The sequence below is a fragment of the Marmota monax genome, unplaced genomic scaffold (assembly GCF_021218885.2).
Source record: "Marmota monax isolate L192 unplaced genomic scaffold, Marmota_monax_Labrador192_F-V1.1 WCK01_AAM20220418_F8-fsc00099, whole genome shotgun sequence".
Classification (NCBI taxonomy): domain Eukaryota; kingdom Metazoa; phylum Chordata; class Mammalia; order Rodentia; family Sciuridae; genus Marmota; species Marmota monax.
Window position 1 is genome coordinate 3,756,188 of NW_026692126.1, and position 22,976 is coordinate 3,779,163.

General features: G+C 34.5%; 1 protein-coding gene across 8 annotated transcripts in view; it reads right to left on the reverse strand.

The window, feature by feature from the left end:
• Camsap2 (calmodulin regulated spectrin associated protein family member 2) overlaps positions 1 to 22,976 on the reverse strand; it is a 90,857-nt gene that overhangs the window by 44,292 nt on the left and 23,589 nt on the right. The window lies entirely within an intron of this gene.

The window sequence follows — 22,976 nt, forward strand, 5'->3', positions numbered from 1 at the left end:
TTTTGCTGATAAATAAACTTTGTAAATTAAAAAATTAATTTTATTATATAATTATTTCCATATGATATTCACTCATTTTAAGATCACCCACTTTTTTTTTTTAAACACATGTGCTGAAGCAACTGTTTTTTGGGGGGTTTTTTTGGTTTTTGAGAGAGAGAGAGAATTTTTTTAATATTTATTTTTTAGTGGACACAATATCTTTGTTTGTATGTGGTGCTGAGGATCAAACCCGGGCCGCACGCATGCCAGGCGAGCGCGCTACCACTTGAGCCACATCTCCAGCCCCAAGATCACTTACATTTTATTATGTTTTTCAATACTTAATATACAAGATGGTGGTGAATTGAAAATTATGTATAAGAGAAAGTATATACATAATGGATCTAGAAAAGATGAATATTTTAAAAAACTCAAGGCCAAAATCATTTTGGAGCTATTGACTATAATACACATTTACTTTCTTACTAAAGCAAGAATAAGATCAGAATAATAATACCCAACACTGAGTATTATATGCCATGTACTGTGTTCAGCATCTTACTGCTGTCATAATTTGTATTAAACTTATTGAATACAAAATAATCCTGAGAGATAAACACTATTTTACCGATGTGGACAGTGTGTAACCAGCTTCAAAGGTTAAACAACTAGGAGGAAATGGGATTCAAATTTAGAAGTCTGGATTCAGAACCCATATCATCTCACATCACACTTGCAAAATTAATCGAAACAGCCTATACCATCACTATCTGTACCACAGTAGGTGGCAACAGCAGCAATAACAGAAGCAACAGTGTATTTTCAGGCCACCAGGTGGCAGAGCAGAACATAACATCTAAAAGCAGCAGTTCAAAGATGGGTTACTGAAGAAAAAGGGAAAGAATGATGGGTTCCAGGACGGAAGGACGGAAGGAAGGATCAGTAAGTAGAATGCCATTAAACTAAAAAGCTTCTGCACTGCAAAGGAAACAATTAAGAGTGTGAAGAGAGAACCTACAGAATGGGAGAAAATCCTGGCTAGCTACTCCTCTGATCGAAGATTAATATTCAGAATATATAAAGAACTAAAAACATTTAACTTCAGAAAAACAACCCAACTGATAAATGGCCAAAAGAACCAAATAGAAACTTCTCAAAAGAAAAAACACTAATGGCCAACAAATAGATGAAAAAAAATGTTTGGTATGTGTTAAATTTTCTATTCTCATACCAACTGTGGAATAATATATCTCTTCTTTTTAACTTGTTTATTTATTTTTATTTGAGCTTTACAGTTATATATAGTAGCAATTAGGGAAATGCAAATTAAAACTACACTAAGATTTCATCTCACTCCAGTCAGAATGGCAATGACCAAGAATACAAACAACAATAAATAGTGACAAGATTGTAGGGGAAAAGATATACTTGTATATTGTTGGTGGGACTGCAGACCAGTACAACTACTCTAGAAAGCAGTATGGAGATTCCTCAAAAAATTAAGAATATAACCATATGATCTAGCTATCCCACTCCTTGGTATTTTCCGAAAAGATCTAAAATTGGCATACTAGAGCACTACAGCCACCTCAGTGTTTACAGCAGCACAATTCACAATAGCTAAATTATGGAATCAACCCAGATACCCGTCAATAAATGAATGGATTAAAAAATTGTGATACACACATACAACACATACACACACACACACACAAAATGGAGTTCTATTCAGCCATTAAAAAAATGAAATTATGGCATTTGCTGGTAAATGGCTGGAATTGGAGGACATGATGCTAAGTGAAATAATAAGCAAACTCAGAAACTCAAAGGTGGAATGTTTTTTCTTAGATGCAAAAATGAGAGTAAAATAAAGGAAAGGGGGAGGGAAGGATAAGATAACATAAAAAAAACAATCAAATATAAATTAAAGTGAAAAGAAGTCTTGTAGAATAGAGGAAAGAGAATGGGAGAGGGGAGAGAAGAGTGGAGGTAAAAGAATGAGAGAAAGGGGGAATCATGAACCAAAATCAATTTCCATGCATATATGAATTTGTTGGGATGAACCCAACTACTATATATAACTGTAAAGCTCAAATAAAAATAAATAAATAAGTTAAAAAAGGAGATATATTATTCTATAGTTGGTATGAGAACAGAAAATTTAACACATACCAAAGCAGGTCAGTATGGGAGCAAAAAGCATGAACCTTAAAAACAAAGTCAGGAACACTCACTGATCAGCAAATATTTCTTAGACTAACCTATAGGAGGATTATGACACTTTTATTCCAGATGTTAACACAGGACCAAATGGTCTGCTATACCCAAGTGGTTGGTGAATGTGACAGCTCTGGTGAAGAAATTCAAAATACCTCTTTCATGAGATAGAAAATCTTAATAATATGACATCCTTAAACAACTGACCACACAAAGTGTTATTTTATTTGGATTTCCCTGGTTAAATATGTAAAAAAAATATACAGGCAAATGAAAATTATGAGCACTAGAATGTAAGTATCATCATAATGATAGTTGTTAGGTGCTGTTTAACTCAGTCCAAATTTTTAGGAAAAACACAATGGAGCAGTTGGGAGTTCTCTTCAATCCCTTCAGATATGCATAATAAGTATCTGGTTTATATTTTGTCATTAACATTTAGTGAATTTAATAATCACATTATTCAATGGAGAACTGTTTTAAAGACAATGGTAAATGGAAATATTAAGCTATCTTGCAAACTTAATGTACACAAGAAATAGTACAGCCCAAACGTCTATTGAAATGCAAAGCTCAGACTAATGGAAGATATTACTATTTACTAATCAGATCCATCGACTTTATCCAGACCACATTTAACCTCAGAAGGCAAGTTAAGAATGTTTAAATATGGCTATTGTGGATAGACACATACAACAATCACAAAGTAGTAGCTGAATGAATATAGTAAACAGTAAATAGTTTTAAAGCAGGGGTTCTAAATATGGCTGATCATCAAAAAAAAAAAAAAAAAAAAAAAATCACAAATTCCCTGGCCTCAAACTTCAGAGACTGAGTCATTAAATCCCTTTTGAGAAGCCCTAGAATAGCATACTAATAGGCACCATTGCCTTTAAGAGTGCCTCACATTCTCAAGAGATTAACCTTTCTATAGCACATTTCCAATCATATTACTCTACAGTCAAAAGCCTTCAGTGACTTCCTTCCTGTACCTAAGAAACAAGTTCCAAGTATTTATGTAATATTCAAGTTCAAGATCTTAAAATAATCACTCTTTCCAGGTCTTATTTTTTATTACTCTTTGTAAATCTTATGGTCTGGCAACATAGTTTACTATGGTTAGGACTATACAACCAAAATGCCAGGTTCAATCCTGACTGTAACATACTATGTGATCTTTGGCAAATTCCTAATTTCTCTGTGCATCAATACTCTTATCTGTAAAATGAGGGAACAATAACAGTACAAAACAATTCGTGCCCTAAAAATAATATAACTTGTATAAAAAATTAGGTTAGTGGTTATAAAATTTGTCAGAATCAAAATGAAATGCCATTTTTCTAAAAAGAAAAATTATTAAACTATAGTTCTGTTCATTTTTTCAACTTTTGTATTATCTACCTCGATCCTAAATTATTCTAATTTAATATTTAGCTACAACTCTCCAACTAAGAACAGAAACTACTTTTTCCAAAGCTCTATAAGCTGAAACTGTACATCATGATGTAGGACCTTACAAACAAAGTATTAAAGCCCAGATGGGTTCAATGTTGAATTCTAGTAAACATTTAAGAAACAAATCATACCAATTCTCTCTATAATCTCTTTCACAGGCTGAAAGCAGAGGGAATATTTTCTAACTCATTCTATGAGGCTAGCAATACCCTAATATCAAAACCAGAGAAGGACATTAATAAAAAAGAAATGTACAGCTCACTATCTCTTATAAACATAGATGCAAAAAGCCTCAACAAACAACAACAAAAAAGTTAGAAAAACAAATTCAACAATACACCAAGACCAAGTGGACTTTTTCCCCAATATATAAGATTATCTCAGTATTTGAAAATCAATTAATGTAATCTATCACATGGACTAAAAAAAAAAAAATCACACGATCATATCAGCATATAGAGAAAAAGCATTTGACAAAATCCAATACCCATTCATAACAAAAACTCTTAGAAAACTAAGAATAGAGGGGAACCTTCTCAACTTGATAAAGCATATCTACAAAAATCTTACAAATAAGATCATACTTAACAGTGAAAAATTAGAAGCTTTTGCAGTAAGATTAGGAATAAGGTAAGGAGGTCACCTTTTACCACACCTTTTCAACATCATACTAGATAGAAGTCCAGCCAATGCAATAAGAAAGGAAAAGGAAATTAAAGGTATACAAAGGAAGGAAGAAACAAAACTGTCTTTGTCATAAATATGATCATCTCTGTAGAAAATCTGAAATAATGAATAATAATAATAATAATAATAAAAACAACTCCTGGAATTAATGTGATTATAGCAAGGTTGCAAGATAGAGTTAACACACAAAAATCAATCACATTCCTATATACTACCAATGAACTCCTGAAAATTTGAAAGACACCAATATAAATCTAACAAAATAGGCACAAGATGTGAGAAAAACTACATTATCATTCTGATAAACAAAATGAAAGAAGAATTGAATAAATGGAGAAATTCTATGCCCACGGATACAGATTTAATACTGTCAAAGAGTTCAGTTCTTTCCAACTTGATCTACATATTCAAATGTAACCCCAGTCAAATTCCAAAAAATTGTTTTGTGAATATTGACAGATATATCTAAGCTTATACAGAAAGGCAAAAGACTCAGAATTGCAAACACAATGGGCAAAGAGAAGAATACACTTGGGAGAACTGGCCACCTGACTTCAAAACTCATTATAAAACGACCGTAATCAAGGCAGTGTAGTAGTGGCAAAAGAATGGACCAACAGATCGATCAGAATAAAGAGCCAAGAAATAGACTCACATAAATATCTTTGACAAATGATATTTGACAAAAGAGTAAAGGCAATGAGAGCAAAGACAGTTTTTCAATAATGGTGCTTTAAACAATTAAACATCTACATGTAAACAAACAAAACAGAAAAGCATAAACACAAACCTTATGCCATTCACAAAAACTAATTCAAAATTGATCACAGACCTTATACTTCATTATAATAATTTATTTTCATGTTTTCCCCAAACATTATATCAATTAATACTTTTAGGGAATTAATGGAGTTACTAATGAGCCATCAAAGATATGTACGCAGGAAAAAAAAAAAACCAATAACCATCAAAATCATAAAACATGGGATTTATGAAAATCCCACTAAAGTAGATGATTATATCTAACAAATCAAGGTTTAATTGTATAACATGTATTTTCTAAATGTCCTACCCATAGTGACCTGGGAAAATTTTATTTTTATGATAGTTTATATATGGCAGCCCAGACTTATCCACCACCACTCAACATAATTGCTGCTACTTTATGCCAACAATGTAAAATGATTACTATGTTCTTTCATTTGCAAACCAGTATGACATTCCTAGCATATTTTAACCAGTCACATATGTTGTACTCCCAAGTATGTTTGTGTTTTACAGCTTTTCAGATTTGAAAGTTTTCCAGGCATATTTGGTCCTATGCCAAAAGCTGTGCTTCAAATCTCAAAATCAAAAACAAGTTACATAAAATACACTGATATATATTTTATCATATAAAAATAACCGTCAGTAAAAGCTCCAGTTAACATTCAAAAAATTGCCTGAAAGTAGTCTGTCAGCAAATTTCTTTCAGCTGGGTGTGTATGGAAAATGTGCCTGACAGCACTAACTTTATCAGAAGAAAAAGAAACAGAATCACTAAGCTTATGACATAATCACTGCTGTTCCCTAATTTGCCTCTACCACCCAGTTAGGCTTCATTTCCCAAACACTGTATAAAAAAAGAACACTGAAGGTCATAATATTCCCCATGGTAACTAGCCATACCAGGTTTTTATAAACTACACAGACAATTTTCAGTTGAAAAATAGCAGCGAGGTTCACAAGAGTTTAACACAGTCATGGCAGATACTCAAACAACATACAAGAAGTAGAAACAATTGTCCGTCAACCTACCAAATGTCTACTAGTCACACATGTCTTTCAACATCACTACTTGTTAGTAAGCATTACCCATATTAGCATTCAGTGGGGTGGAGCTAAGAAACCAAACTTTACCCAGGCCATCACCTCATAGCCTCTGCAGACACTGGCCAGACCCCACAGCTATCAGAAAAAGTAAAGAATGTGGGAGTTACTTCACTAAGGAGCTGGCAGGAAAACACATGCTTACTTGAAAAGAATTTGAATCTATGAACCAGTGTGCTATACTGGATGTTGTTAGCCACAGAGCAGTTAGATTTTTATTCCCCCAAGTTAAGCAAAAATTGACCTGGTGACATAATTTTCAAGAAATGCTTCTACCTACAGTATAACTATCAAATCTCCATTCTGGTTAATGCTAAGGTGAAGATATATGTAAAGGGATTAAAAAAAAAAAGACTAATTTTTAACCCTCTCAGTACCAACTTTTACTAGTACCAACTTTTAAAATAACTGCCAAGTACTGCTTACATGAAATATCACCTCTATAATTTTGGTAGGCCACTTTATTTATTATTTTTTCAATATCATTTTTTAATTGTAGATGGACACAATATCTTTACTTATTTATTTTTTTATGTGGTGCTGAGAACTGAACCCAGTGCCTCATACATGCTAGGCGAGCGCTCTACCACTGCAACCCCAGCCTTGGTAGGCCACTTTATATACAAGTCTTTTAAAACACTAATTTGTAATGAATAATTAACTGTTGACATTTTTAAACCTACATTTTAATTGTAGACATTAATAACTCAATAAATAATGCTATTATATATCAATAATAATGCCATTTAACAAAAGAAAGACTGAAAATATTAGTTTTGATAAAACATCAAACTATCCAAAGAATTTCTGAACCTGTGTCATCTGTATGCAAGGCAAGCACTCTACCAACTGAGCTAATATTCCCAGTCACCCACATCATTTAAATTTTTATAAAAATAGAAATTTCTGTTTTTATTTCAAAACTATGAAAAATATGAGATTATCTTAAAATATCATTTTTCATGGTTTAGATATGAGGTCTCCCTCAAAAGTTCCTATATTAATGCAGGAATATTCAGAGATGAATGATTAAATTATGAGAGCGATAGCCAAATCAGTTCATTCTAATCTGAATGAACTACCTGGGTGATAACTGTAGACAGGTAGGAGGGACATGACTAGAGGAGGTGAGTCTCTGGGGCTGCCACTGGAAGGGTTCATCTTCCCCAAGACCCATTCCCTTCCCCTTTCTCTGCTTCCTGGCCATGTAGAGTAGAGGAATAATACTCCTTTACCACAGCCTTCTGCCATGATATTCTGCCTCACCTTCAGCCTGGAGTAATGGACTTGGCCAACCATGGAATGAACTTCTGAAACCGTAACAAAAAATAAACTTCCTCCTCTAAGTTATTCTTGTCAGGTATTTTGATCACAGCAACAGAAGCTGGGCAACACAATGTTTTATATCATTAAACAGTCAGCTAAAATATTTTCCTAATCTGAGATACAAGACCCAAAAAATGATTAACTATCAAAATGATGGGGGAAGATCAAAGCAAGCATGGTGGCACATGCTTGTAATCCCAGTGGCATAAGAGGCTGAGGCAGGAAGATCACAAGTTCCAGGTCAGCCTCAGTTACTTAGTGAGATGGTGTCTCACAATGAAAAATAAAAAGTAGCTCAGTGGTAGAGCACTCCCAGGTTAAGTCTCTAGTGCCACCAGAAAATAAATAAATATACCAATGTTTAGGACCTCCTAAACATACAGAACAAGAAGATCACGACACTACTCAGAGTTGTTCGATTCTTTATCTTAAAACTAGAGCTGTTCTGCATAGTATTTTCTGTGTTTTACTCAAATATCCATGCCTCTAACAATTCTATTACTTGCCCTCTCTTTTTACCCTAAACATGCCCTCCCTGGGCATCTCAATTTCTATAGTTTCAATAACCACTACCACTCTGCAGATTCCCAAATCCATTTCCAGTCCATACCTCACTGAGCATCTATGTCTGCTGGCATCTCCTGTCCCAAACTGAATGTCTCACCCTTACACGGTACCATGGTCATTTCTCCTACTTCAATTCCTTCTTCTCCTCTTTTTCCTATTTCAGTAAAGGTCACTAAAATATACAGTCTGCTTAGTCTAGGTTATATAGTCTAATTATTTCTTTCAAAATGGAACTCTGATCATGTCATTGTTGTGATTAAAAACCCTTTATTGGGGCTGGGGTTGTGGCTCATTGCCTGCCTAGCATGAGCAAGGCCCTGGGTTTGATCCTCAGCTCCACATAAAAATAAATAAAGGTATGGTGTCCAACTACAACTAAAAAATAGATATTAAAAAAAAAACCCTTTAGTGTGGGGAGGTCCTAAACATCCATCAATAAAGAATTAGGCAAATATAAAATATGACATTTTCATACCACAAAATGTTGTGCAGTCTCAAAGTACGATATGAATTTATGTTCATTAATATAAAAAGTTGGTTATGAAGTATTTCCAGGTACCTTCCCCACACTTTAGTCCATTGTTTCCCATGGCTTCTCCAGCCCTAACTCTACCTCATGACTGCTGAATTTCAAATTTGCTCAGATTTTGGAGGCAAAAAATCTGACCTCATTCATCATCTTGTGCCTGGCACCATGGCAGAAGCCATAGGTTACCAGCTATTCTTTGGATTTTATGTTCTTGCTTTTGGCCAAATGTAATGAAACCCCAATTAACTTTTATAATTAAAAGATTTCTAAATCCAATGTAATGCAACTGTATGATAAAAGAATTTGAGCAACAACCTAAAATCTAATATAACTGGATTTAGTTCCTAGTCATTCTTGGTATTAATGGATCTATTTATATCTCAAACATGTTTCACTTTTACAAAGTGGTAAAAATTCAGGCGTTATGTATTAAACAATTAATTGTTAAATTTTTTAATTTACTTATTTTTGCAACCAGAAGAAACTTTTAAAAAAGTATCCTCTAGTGACTTCCTTGTACACTGAATCAAATGTGAACATCTTATCGTGGCTTATGGGATTCTACTTGCTTTGGCTATATTCACCACCAACCTGAGTACCCTTTTTTTTCAGTTCCTGAAACATACTAAACTCACTCCTACATATCAAGGCTGTTTCTTCTGCCTAGAATGTTATTTTCCTAGATAGTCACATGCTAGTTATAGTTATTAGTATTTAGTTCTTGGTTCAAATGTCAATTCTCTAGACGGGTGATCCCTGATCACCTTTCATAAAAATAGCATTTCCATTTTTTTTATAGCCTCTTCCTGGTTTATTTTCTTCATAGCATTTACCATTTTCTGAAATTATCATCAATTAATTGTTTACTAGTGATCTCACTAAATGAGTCAAGTACTTCATATCATTAAATTTTTCATGGTAAATAAATGTGGTCCTTTTTTTTTTTTTTATAAATGTGGTTCTAAAATTTCAAATTCCTGAAAATGTTCCCTCCAGGAAATCCTTAGCAAGACCTTTATCATCCACACATTTATTTATTTTCTGAAATATCTACCAATTTGGTGGCTTTGTATTTATTTCCTCTGTCTAACTGGCTCCTCATCATGTTTCAGACCTCTGCTCAAATATATTGTTCTATGTAAGGCTCCCCTTAACCACTCCCAACAAAAAACACATAATTCCTTCAGATGAATCAGTCATATTATTCTATTTTTTTTCATAGTTCTCATCCTCTCTAAAGTTATTTTGTTACTTGTTTGTTTACCACAAACTAACATTTTCAGCTTAGGAAAACAATAATCAGTACTCTCATAGAACATCAAAAGAACTTCCTGAAAAGAGAGGCCCTTGGGACAACTTTGTAACACCTCACTTTGTAATAAAGCTCACTGTAACAGTCTATTCAATCACACAAGACAGATTCAGAAAGAATCTGAACAAAGATTTTTTTTTTTCCAGTTACAGAAATACAAGTGTCTGAATACAAAGCAAGCAAACAAATTGAAGTTTTTAAAGTTTATTTTAATGATCATTGATTTTATTAAATCGCCTTACTGACATTAATGAAAAACAATTTGCTAAACTGCTAGAATCTGCTAAACTACAAAAATGGGTCAGTATCATGGGGGTGAGTGGGAGATCAAAATTCTCAATAGACTGGGGGTGTGCATGGCTATGACTTTCCTCTGTTCTACAGCACTGGATTGTAATTCTGCAAATTAGAAAAATATGCCCTTATACTAAACTGTTAAAAACATCTCAATCTATGTTCCAATCCTGTGTGTGTGTGTGTGTGTGTGTGTGTGTGTGTGTGTGTGTGAGAGAGAGAGAGAGAGAGAGAGAGAGAGAGAGAGACAGACAGAGGGATGGAGTCAGATACCTAAACTTAAAAACACTGTTAATCCAGAACAAGACAGATCCCAAAACTAGAGATAAATTACCTTATATCGTACCATCTATTTAATTAGAAACCCACACTGAAAGTACAGTTATCCTTTTTCTCTCTTAAAAAATTAAAAGTGCAGCCAGGCACAGTGGTGCATGCCTGTAACCCCAGCGGCTCTGGAGGTTGAGGCAGGAGAATCGCAAGCCAGGCTCAGTTATGGCAAGGCTCTAAGCAATTCAGTGAGATACTATCCCTAAATAAATACAAAACAGGGCTGGGGATGTGGCTCAGTGGTCAAGTGCCCCTGTGTTCAATACCCAGTACTCAAATCAAACAAACAAAAAAACAATTAATAAGGTAACTTGTAATATCTCAATACATGTATACATTGCAGAATTTCTAGTTAACATAGAATGAATTCGTTTTCAGTAATCATAAAAAATTATTGCTGACACAACAATGATAACAATTCAGCAGACTAACAATGAGGAGCAACACTAAGTCTTTCACTCCCATCTGATATATTTGAGAAAAAAGAAATTAGAGCTGGCAGGTCTATAATATCAGATTACTTTGTAAATACCTTAGTTTTTGCTACTTTAAATGTTCTCTTATGAAAATGAGATTAAAAATAAAAAGGATATAAAACTTTCATTATTCAAAATTAAGTCATCTATTTCATAAAGTACAGCAAATTCCCTCATATTTCAGAATCACTAGTTCTAAAAATGGGACAAATTAAAAAGGATATGCAACTCCATCCATTTACCTGCAAATGCCATAAAATATAATGTTAAGTGAAATTAGCCAATCCCAAAAAATCAAATGCTGAATGTTTTCTCTGATATAAGGAGGCTGATTCATAGTGAGGTTGGGAGGGGGAGCATGGGAAGATTAGACAAATTCTAGATAGGGCAAAGGGAAGGGAAGGAAGAGAGGTAAAAAGGGGGGTAAAAAAGATGGTGGAATGAGATGGACATTACTTCATACATCTCTACATGTATGAAGACACAAATGGTGTGAACAGACTTTTTATACAACCAGAGTTATGAAAAATTGTGCTCTAAATGTGTAATATGAATTTTAATGCATTCTGTCATATATAACAAATTAGAATAAAAAATTGTGGGGGGGCTGGGATTGTGGCTCAGCAACAGAGCACTCACTTAGCACATGCGAGGCCCTGGGTTCGATCCTCAGTACCACATAAAAATAAATAAATAAAATAAAGGTATCGTGTCTAACAACAACTAAAAAATAAATATTTTAAAAAAATTTTTAAAAGGACATGCAACTGAAAACATGTTGTATTCAAGTCAAATAAGTTTTTGAACTGGGAAATAATATTAATATAAAAGTGATATTTTAGAAAACTTAAACTAGCAGATGTATAACACAGAGCTTAGAAAAATCTTAAGGAAGCAAGTCCACAAACTCTAGTCCCATAGTACTTTTTAAATGAAGTGATTTGTATATGAAAATACATTTTTTAAAAGAAAAACATAGGTATAGTTAAGTTTCTAGAACTAACACTGTCATTTTACCACTCTCCTCTAAAAAATAAAACAATTTATTTTTAAAACATGGGTTTATAATCCTTGTGGGTAATGTAAAAAACGTCAACTTAGTTGGTGACAAGTCATATTTTTTCCCAAATAGAATAGAAAAAAAAAATCAAGTTACAATAATAAGTACTTTTGTTTCTATAATATGTGACTAGATAAACCAGGTGTGGATTTTGCAATAAAATGTATTCTTAACAGGTCACAGTCAAAAGAATTTCAAGAAACAAGACCAGATGATTGTTAGGGTCTCTTTTGACTCTAAAACCATACTTCTATGTCCTCAAAGGGGAAAAAGATCAATGAGTAGATCTTCTTTAATGTTTAGCTATAGTTCTTCTTTTCATGGCAAACAAAAGAAACCAACTCTGTTGAATTAGCTCTGTTAATTTAAGCAATAAGTGCGATTTATTGAGAAGATAATGAAGTAGTTCACATTAGCTAGGGAAGAGCTGAAACACCAAAGCCAGGAAGCACAGAAAGCAAGCAGCAGGAGTTCACAGGCTTTTCCCAAGGGCAATGCCTTCATAAAGTAGTAAGTGTGGTTCCAACCACCATCTATCACTGAGCTGTGATTCTCCCTCTGTTCACTTTGCAAAGTTGAATCACTCTATTTTTGTAAAGCTGTATATTTTTATGTAAGTGGTCATTAAATGAGACCTATTGTCTACAAAAGAGTATCTTCGGTAACAAAATAATTCCCTTATCTCTCTCCTATTACCATTCTTAGGATTCCTACCCTGCACCCTTCTGATCGTACTACCCTTCACTGCTATACATCCTCTCACTGTTTGATATCCTAACTTCACACTGATGGGTATAATCTACAAAGACAGGGAAACAAAGGTAGCACAATGTATTTATAGAACAAGCACTGATTTAGAAGTCAGAAATTTATCTGTGCTTTTGTCACTAACCATGATCTCTGTGATCATGAGCTATCATTTCTTCTTTCTATACTTCTTCCAACAGGAACCAAATAAGTAACTATTAAATCCATCTATCCATAAAGTTTCCTACTTGTAAAAGCATATGATAATAATTGCCCTATTTGTCTTCTATGATTGTTACCAAATAATAATATTTTTAAACATTTTATAAGCTACTAATCACTACAGAAATAGCAGGGGGAAGATATTTGTTTGTCGGTTCTTTTTCATTTCTCTGGAAGGTCATATGGTGTAGGGGGAACAATATTGGGCTCTGGGGTCCCCAAATACAAGTTCAAATCCTATGATCATCATTTACTACCTGTTTGGCTATAGGCAAGTTAGCTTACCTTGTGGGGTGAATTATAGGTCAGTTTTCTCACCTATAAGGTAGCAATGCACATTAATAACTAAGCAATGCACATTAATAACTAACATCTGTAAGGTGTTAAATTTTCCTAACAATTTATCACCACAGTTCTGTACCTTCAGTCCTATCCTATTTCACACTTCATCTCTTTCAACCCCACATTCCCACTCACATTAATTCTTTCAAGATCATCTGAAGGGCCAAGATCATCTACTCTATCACTAACATCTAGCTGAGGGCCAATATCAGAGCTGATTAAGTATCTATTGAATATATGAATGTCCATAAATCTTCATGGTAAATACATAATGCAACAAACTAAAAAGACTGGATATTCCACCAAAATCATTTCAATCTCATTTCATTTCTCTGTATATACAATGACCCTTCACTTATATACAAATCAATCTTTTACAACTGTACTAAAATAAAAAGAGATAAACCTAGGATGACACTTAAGAGAGCAGCCTTTATCTTTCTCATTAAAAATAAGAGGTTTAGGGGTTGGGGCTGTAGCTTAGTGTAGAGCGCCTGCCTAGCACATGTGAGGCACTGGGTTCGATCCTCAGCACCACATAAAAATAAATAAAAGACACTGTGTCCAAGTACAACTAAAAATATATTTTAAAAAAAATAAGAGGTTTGGGCTAGGGACGTGGCTCAAGCGGTAGCGTGCTCACCTGGCATGCACGAGGCACTGGGTTTGATCCTCAGCACCACATAAAAATTTAAAAAAATAAAGATGTGTCCACCAAAAACTAAAAAATAAATATTAAAAGAAAATTCTCTCTCTCTCTCTCTCTCTAAAAAAAAATAAATAAATAAATAAACAAAAATAAGAGGTTTAAGAGTATCAGCTCTAAAAAGCCAGGCACAGCGGCACACACCTGTAATCCCAGCAATTTGGGAGGCTGAGGCAGGAGAATCCCAAGTTCATAGCCAGCCTCAGCAGATTAGTGAGGCATTTAGCAACTCAGCAAGACCCTGTCTCTATAAAATATTAAAAAAGGGCTGGGGATGTGGCTCAATGGTTAAGCACTCCTGTTTTCAATCCTAGGTATCAAAAAATAAATTTAAAAAAGAATATCAGCTCAATTTGGTGATGAAAATGTTATGTATTTTGGTATCCAACACTATAGCTACTAGCCACAGATAGCTAATAAGCACTTGAAATGTGCTAATGCGACTGAGGAAATGAACTTTTAAATTTTGTTTAACTTTAATGAATTTAATTTTAAATATCCACAAGGCTTGGTAGCTACTGTATAGGACGGTGCAGTCACAGAACACTGGCCTTTCCTCTTGTGTTTCAGATTTAATTCAGTTTGTACTGATACAGAAACCAGAATATCCAAGCTGACGATAATTCTAAAATTCATTAAATGTATACACATTGAGAATGTATTAACTTAGATATTACTGTCTGACTGGTTAAGGTTTTCCAAGAGCTGGTTTCAAATAAATTTATATTCTTTTAGCATACCACACACACACAAAAATCACCTCAAGTCAGGTGTAGTAGTGCACACCTGTATTCCAGGGACTCTGAGGCAAGAGAATGGCAAGTGCGAGGCCACCCACAGCAACTTTGTAAGGTCCTAAGCAACTTAGCAAGGCCCTATCTCAAATAAAAAGGTTTGGGGATATAGCTCAGTCATAAAGCACCCCGGGTTCAATCCCCTATACCAATAAGAAAGTCATCAGGTCAAGATAAGGAAAAAGAAAAAAAAAAAAAGAAAAAGAAAGGGGAGGGAGGATATTAGCTCAAGATTTTAAATCTATAAAGCTGTTTCATTACTTGTTTTGTTTCTTACCTCCAAATAAAATAAGTAAAATAATCAGGGATCCAAAGTATCAAAAGCAACAGAGGGAGCTGGTGTTGTAGCTCAGTGATAGAGCACTTGCCTAGCACGTATGAGGCACTAGGTTTGATTCTCAGCACCATATATAAATAAATAAAATAAAGGTCCATTAACAACTAAAAAAAAAGCAACAGAGGACAGGTGGAGAACATCCAGACTCTAAGAATTCCAGAGAGTAAAAACCAAAGAGCTTGTTCTTCCTAGTTTCTAGTGGTTAACTACTAATTAATTAATTAGAGTTGGCATAATCGATAAAATATATTTTTGTCAGCCTATTCTAGGATCCCTTCTTCATCTCCCAACTCTAATGAGTCAAAAAGTCATCTCTACCCTACCTACCTACCTTAAAAATGCCTTTCCCACCCACTTCTACATCTCTCCAGCCACTACCTTAACTCAGGCCCTAGGCTATTTCATCAGCCTCCTGAGCAGTAACACCAGAGTAACTCTCTGGAACACCAGTCTAATGACAACCTCTGTAGGGTTTAAACCCTATACTATGCAGCACTTCCCTATCACTTCCAGGATAACATACACCTTTGTCATAGCATAAAAGATCATAGAGGCCCTATCTCCATCTACCATGTGATCTCACTCTCTCTGAGAGCAGTACGCAACTCATCTCAAGCTACAACTAAAGCTCTCGCTTTTCCTTGTGTGTCATGCTCTCATGCTCCTCTTAAGATTCCCTTTTACTCCCATATACAATACCTTACAGCACAGCTTTCCTTTCCCTACTTCAATTCCTTCACATCCTTCAAAACTTGTCTTAAGTGTAGGACTGAGCTGGGTGCAGTGGCTCACACCTGTAACCCAGCGACTCAGGAGGCTAAGGCAGGAGGATTCCAAGTTCAAGGCCAGCCTCATCCAACTTAGTGAGGCACTGTCTCTGTTTGGTGTGTGGGAGACTCCCCCTTCTCAGAGAACATCATGGAATCCCTTACCCCCTCCCTCCTCTCCAAAGGGCCCCAAGCCAAGAGCGCCAAATTCAAAGGTTTCCTCCACCAATCCCCACAGGACACAGTGTCCACTCGCTGTTCCTGAGTTACCCTGGCAATTGGCACCCAACATGTCCCCTATGCAACCCTTCTTAAGCCGAAGCTTATAATCACATGCTGTCTTCTCTCTTCTCTCTCTGCCCTCCTCTTCTTCTCTGCTTTCTTCCTCTTTGTCCTCTTCCTCTTCTTTCTCTTTCTCTCTGCCCTCCTCTCTCCTCTGACTCTCTTTTCTTCTCCTTCAGGCAGCCCCCCAATAAAATCACTTGGTTGAAACTCCGTCTCGGTTGAGTCACTGGCCTTTCAGTCTCAAAATAAAAAACAAAAAGGAGTCAGGCACACGCTTGTAATCCCAGAGACTCCAGAGGCTGAGGCAGGAGAATGGCAAGTTCAAAGCCAGTCTCAGCAAAAGTGAGGCACTAAGTAACTCAGGGAGACCCTGTCTCTAAGTACAAAATAGGGATGTGGCTCAGTAGTTAAGTACTCCGGATTCAATCCCTGGTTGATGTTAGATCAATGGAGGTGGCTGAGGAACAAAGCACCAAGTAACCCATGTGCGCAAAAGAAACACCAATCAGGTGCTGATGGAACTGCCTGTCAATCAGCAGGGTCTACTGGCCAATCCTGGATCTTAGCCAGCACCCCACCACCACCAAAGCCAACAGGACAAGGGAGTCTAAAAACCCCTTTTCCTGACCCAAGCCCTCCCTTCCCGCCCTAAGACAAATAAAAATTCCAGTCCGGTTGAGCCCTGATAGCTTGTCCTCAGACCCACCCTGTTGGTCTGAGGGTCTCCCCCAGGAGTGAAACCTCAATAAAGCCTCCTTCAGCAGCCTTTTAAAATCTGCCTCCTTTTGGTCACTGCTGCCTAACCTTACAGTTACCCCCATCCACCCCACCAAAAAGAGCAGGACTGAGTTTGGTGCTATCATATTCCTAAATAAAATCTGATGAATTTTTACAATCCCCACTAGAAATTAAGACGTTGGAGGGGCTGGGGATATAGCTCAGTAGGTAGAGTGCTTGTCTTGCAGGCACAAGGCCCTGGGTTCAATCCCCAGCACCACACACACACACACACACACACACACATACACACACACGCACACACACACACAAAGACACTGGAGAACATGAACTTTATAAAATCACAGGAAACAGTACAAAGGACATTACAGAAGATCCTTAAATAAGCCAAATTAATAAATGGTCTGACTGAATTCAGTTTTATAATATAAAAAGTTTCTGTGAGGCCATCTGATAAAATAAGCACCATTTAACTTGACAATAAACTTAAGAGTTCCAAATAAATAATCATAAATAAACAATGACTCTAACATAATAAACATGGTTGTAAGATATCAAAAGTTAATCTGAATTTGTACAGAGGTATGCTACTAAAAAATAAGGGATGGGACTGTGGCTGTAGCTCAGTGGTTAAGCACTTGTCTAGCATATGTGAGGTACTGAGTTCAATCCTCAGCACCACATAAAAATAAATAAACTAAAGGTATTGTGTCCATCTACAACTAAAATTTAAAAAAAGAAAGAAAAGAAAAAGAAATAATGGAATCCAAGTAGGCTTATGATGAGTGGAAAACAGACAAGTAAGTTCCAGTATTGTACGTAAAGAAAAAACCATGTTTAACAACAGCTGTGAGAATTTAAAATAAATTTTCAAAGACAAATTCTGCTCATAAATTTTAAAAGCAAGGGCTGGGGATGTGGCTCAAGCGGTAGCGCGCTTGCCTGGCATGCGTGCGGCCCGGGTTCGATTCTCAGCACCACATACAAACAAAGATGTTGTGTCTGCCGAAAACTAAAAAATAAATATTACAAAATTTCTCTCTCTCTCTCTCTTTAAAAAAACAATTTTAAAAGCAAGAACTCTTATACAAGAATAACAAGAAATTAATCTCCCAACTCTACTGTAATACTACATTTCTTTAATCCCTGTTCTCTGCAGTAAAATTTTTAATCAGGAAGAAGATTTTTTTTTTTTTGAGTCTCTACATGAGTAAATTATACTGGGTTCCAACAGATGGTGGAACCATGGAAATCCATAAGAATAGCTGCCAAACAGGACCAATAATGTAGAGAGGTAGAAGTAAAGAAAGGAGGGAAGGGAAAGAAAGGGAAGAGACAGAAAAAAAATAAAAGAAGGGGTAGGGAAGAAGGGCAAAATGGCAGAAAGAAAGGAAGAAAAGGACAAGTGTTTCTAAGATTATCTTTGTTATCAATATCTTTCGTATGTTCAGCAAAAATAATGCTAACTAGAGGATCACCTTGTACATTTTTAATCATCACAAAACTCAAGTCTATCCAGGCTCTACCTACTGTCTCACCCTCTCTGCTTCACCCTTTATACCTTCATCCTACTTACCATCCTACTGAAACACTACAGTCACTTCCATGTAAATGAAATCAACATAACCTTTAAAATAGGAATAACAGTAAATTGTTTTGCAAAGAAGACTGGGCAAAGTACCCAGAATGCAAACAAACCATCAGGCAGATTTCCAGATAGCACAACATTTCTATTTCCTTCTACCTCATCACTTTCTACCCACCTATTCCTACCTACCTAGGCAAAGGCAAAAATACAACTTCATGGTTAAAAACATAAGACTTATAGTTAAAACAGAATTTTGCCTTCATTACTTACTGTTATTTGCTCTGTAACCTTAGTTATGTTCTCAAAGTTTCAGGTTTTTTCATCAACAGAACAGAAACAATACTTTCCTCTTAAATTTGTTCTAAGAATTAAACTATATGAGATAGTGCATAAAGTGTAAGAACATTGCCTAGCATATGGCACACTAAATAAAAAGAGCTTACCAAATAGTCTGAAAAGTAGAAAGGTAAACAAATATATGCAAATCATAAAGATCTAAGAATTAGTAGGATGGTCATAATTTAAGCTGACAGTAAATTAGTTCACAAAGTATTTTTGCAAAGTTTTATTTTATACAGGCAGGGAAAAAACCAAAACTAATAACCGGGGAAGAGGAGAGAAACAAAGAATAGTTGTGATAATTTATTCCATGATCCTGTAACCCACAAAAAAAAAGTTAAAAATCCTTAGTTGGAACCCAAAGTCTTTTTATAATCTAACTTGAAATATTTTTTTAGCCTCATCTCACCTTTATACATATATTGCAGCATTTGGTTTCATTTGCTACAAGCCTACAAGCCTACAAGCCTCTCAATTTTCACGTCATTCTGGGTTCCAGTATTTACTCTGATGATAGATAACATGATTTGGGCCAAAACAAACTTTTGGTTGAAAAATGTTCATTTGTGATTTTAACGGACACCACTTTTTGCTTTGGTTACTTCTTAGTCATATATTTAATGCTCATTAAAGCATACATTCCTGTTAATTCTCGCAAACTGTAGAGTCATCCCTTTATATCCTGGGGGACTGTTTCAGGACCTCTCATGGATACTAAAATCTTGGGGTTCAAGTCCCTCATACAAAATGGTGTAGTATTTGCATGTAACACATAACTTCCTTACTTTAAATCTTCTCTAGGTCATTTGCACCTTATATAACATAAATGATACACATAGTTGTATTGTTTAGAAAATAACAACAAGAAAAAATTCTGTACATATTCAGTACAGACCCAATTTTTACCCCCTAATGATTCCTGGTTGGTTCAACCTACTGATGTGGAATCTCTGAATGCCATGGGCTGACTATATATTTTTTATATTTGTTCTTTATTAACACATTTGTCATATTCATAGGCAGATTACAATTACAATTCTTTCTAGCAATCTCACAGATAACGTTTATGTGCTGAAATAAAATAATAAACATTGTCTTTAAAACACAAGGTCTTAAGATACTTTTTCCAGTTATATAAATATAGAACACATTTTAAAAGCTATAGTTCTCTAAACCAATTGCTGTCCAAAATAGTTTAAAGCTGTACTCTCAAAATCTCTTTAAAAAGCAATGTAATGAAAATATATATTCTCCAACATGAATTCTCATTTTAAAAAAAATTCTCTCCATTCCCACTCCAAAGTTGATAATGAGATCTACTTATTATCAAATTTGCCTAAGTCATACATCTTTCCTCTTTAGAGATGAATTACTAAAATGTACCACAGAAAAGATATATTAAAGCTTCAGAAAGCCATTTATGAGATCCCTGAATTCAATCATTTAAAGAATTCTTCAATGTTTGCTCATTTCCTATGTTTACTTAAAAGCTAATAGCAGGATACCCATTTATCTTTAAAAATATGACTCTCAGAAATATTTAATATAAATACAAGGCACTTTAGATAAAAGATTATTTCTATTTGAATTTAAGTTTCTTTTCTGTAAGTTTTTAAATATAAAAATGTTAATAATACAAAAAAGTTAAAAGAGAAAACACCAAATAAAAAAGAAACTTTCATCCCTCCAAGTCCATATTAATCCCACATGAAACTAAATTTGATAATTTGGCATATATTCATCTAAAAATCACTCTTAGTCAGGTGTAGTATGTGGCACACACCTGTAATCCCAGCAACTTGGGAGACTTAGGCAAGAAGACTACCAAGTTCCAGACCAGTCTAGGCAACCTAGTGAGGTCCTATCTCAAAATAAAAAGTGAAAAGGACTGGGAATGTAGCTCAATGGTAAAACACCCCCAGGTTCAATCCCTGGTACCACAAATAAATAAATAAATAAATAATAAAAATCACTATCTTAAAATTCATAATTGACTTGGAATCTGTTTTCATTCTATTAAGGTGCCACACTTTATATTAAGACCGATCAAAAAGAAGTAGTACTAATGCTATTTTTTTAAAAAATAAGAATGATACTTTTGCTGCCACCATACATCCCCCTGCCAAAAAAAGCTGTGAAGCAGAATATACAAATGAAACATGCCAAAATTACTAATTTAATTTATAGATAAAAAGTGGTAGGTGATAGTCAATATACTCAATGCAAATTAAAGAAAATATTTTCTATACTTTCTGAACAGCAAAAACTCTTTAAAAAAAAGTTTCTTAAGGTACAAGCTTTGACTTGTAATCTGAAAAATTTTATCACATGGGTTTTAAGAAAGGGTAACATAGTATTACAATATCAACCAAAATGTCATAGCAATAGAAAAACTTTAAATTGTAACTGAAATTGAAAGTATACAATTAAAATACAGGTCAGCAAATGTTTCATTGCAAAATGTTAAAATGAGCTTGCCAGGTATCATGTTTTCAAGTTCTAACAACCCAAAGTAAAAGTTAGAACCAGAAAAATAGGGAAATAATTTTCTGTATCATTTAAATAACATCCTTTAAACATTATTTAAATATATTTAAAGTTATTAGCATTATTGGTACAGTGTGAAAGAAATATAAGTAATGCAATTAGTAGTCTACCAAACCCATTATCTCTAAATTAATTCTGCACATATCTTCATACTTCACACAAAGAAACTGCACTAGAAAAAAAATGTAAAAGTATGTTGTTTCATTCTTATTCTAAAATAGATAACCTAATTTAAAGATAACTAGGTTATAAAATGCTTATCTACTTGTACCTGAAAGAGCAACTACTACTGCTCAAAGTCATTAATGTGCTTTGTAACTATTCACTTGGCCAAGAAGTGGAAGTAATTGGTGGCAGCATTCGACTAGTGGAGTGATTCTGGAGGAGCTAAATGTGACATCAGATAGTATGGTATTCAACATCTTAGTTGAATTTTGCTTGCCTCTGGCAAACAAATACATATATATAAAGTAGGTATACAAAAGTCAGAGAGTAACTATAGCTGAATTTGCAGTCATCAAGGAAAGTTGAAAATCTCATATCTGACAACAAATAGATCAATATTCTCAGTTATCTTAACTGATTCTATTATAAACCCATAACTAATTTCCATTAACTAAATTATTCATGAAGTTCCTCTGGTACATTCCATTCCTCATAAGTATTAAAATAAGTTTAAAAGAAGAAAAAACAGGCAGAAAGCAAAGTAGGTCATCACCTCATTTAGTACTAAATTTGGTAAACTAATATTTGTTCACCATCTTAAATTTCACAATTTTGTAATACAGTCTTCTACGTACACCCTTACCCCTTTTCCCAAGCAAGACTAGTACTCTCACAAAAGATAATACGATTTAATCAAACTGCAAAACCACTTTCTAACAGCATTATTGATCATAATTGTGTTTTGTGAAACCTAAGCTAAAGCAGTTACAATGGTCTAAATAACATACAATAAACTTAAACATTTGGATTAATGTCGTCAGAGACTATCCATGACAAAAGTTCCTGCATGCTGGTCCCAGGCCCGTTTAGAATCCTTCTGCAAGTATTTTCTACCAGAATGAGTTAACAGTTATTAAATAAACTAAAATATCTAACATGCAGAAATTTACCACTTATTCAAACACAAAAATGAACACTTAGAAATTTCAAACTCTTGCCTAATGAAAATAAAGTCAAGGATGCATTTTGCATCTCTTCTAGTTTGTCTTTATGATGGAAAAAACACTTTTTATATTAAATTAAAATTACTTTAAAGAAGCTGGAACTACACAATATTTTTCCAGATATTAGATGGCACCAAACATTCCAAAATAGTTTGTTAAAATCCTCCTTTGCTTAGAAACAAGATTTACCCAAAAAAAAGGATAATTTTTAAACTCTAGGTAGAAATGATAATCAAAAGGCAAAACATACTTCCCACTGTTTTATAGTATCAATTCACATTCAATAGTATG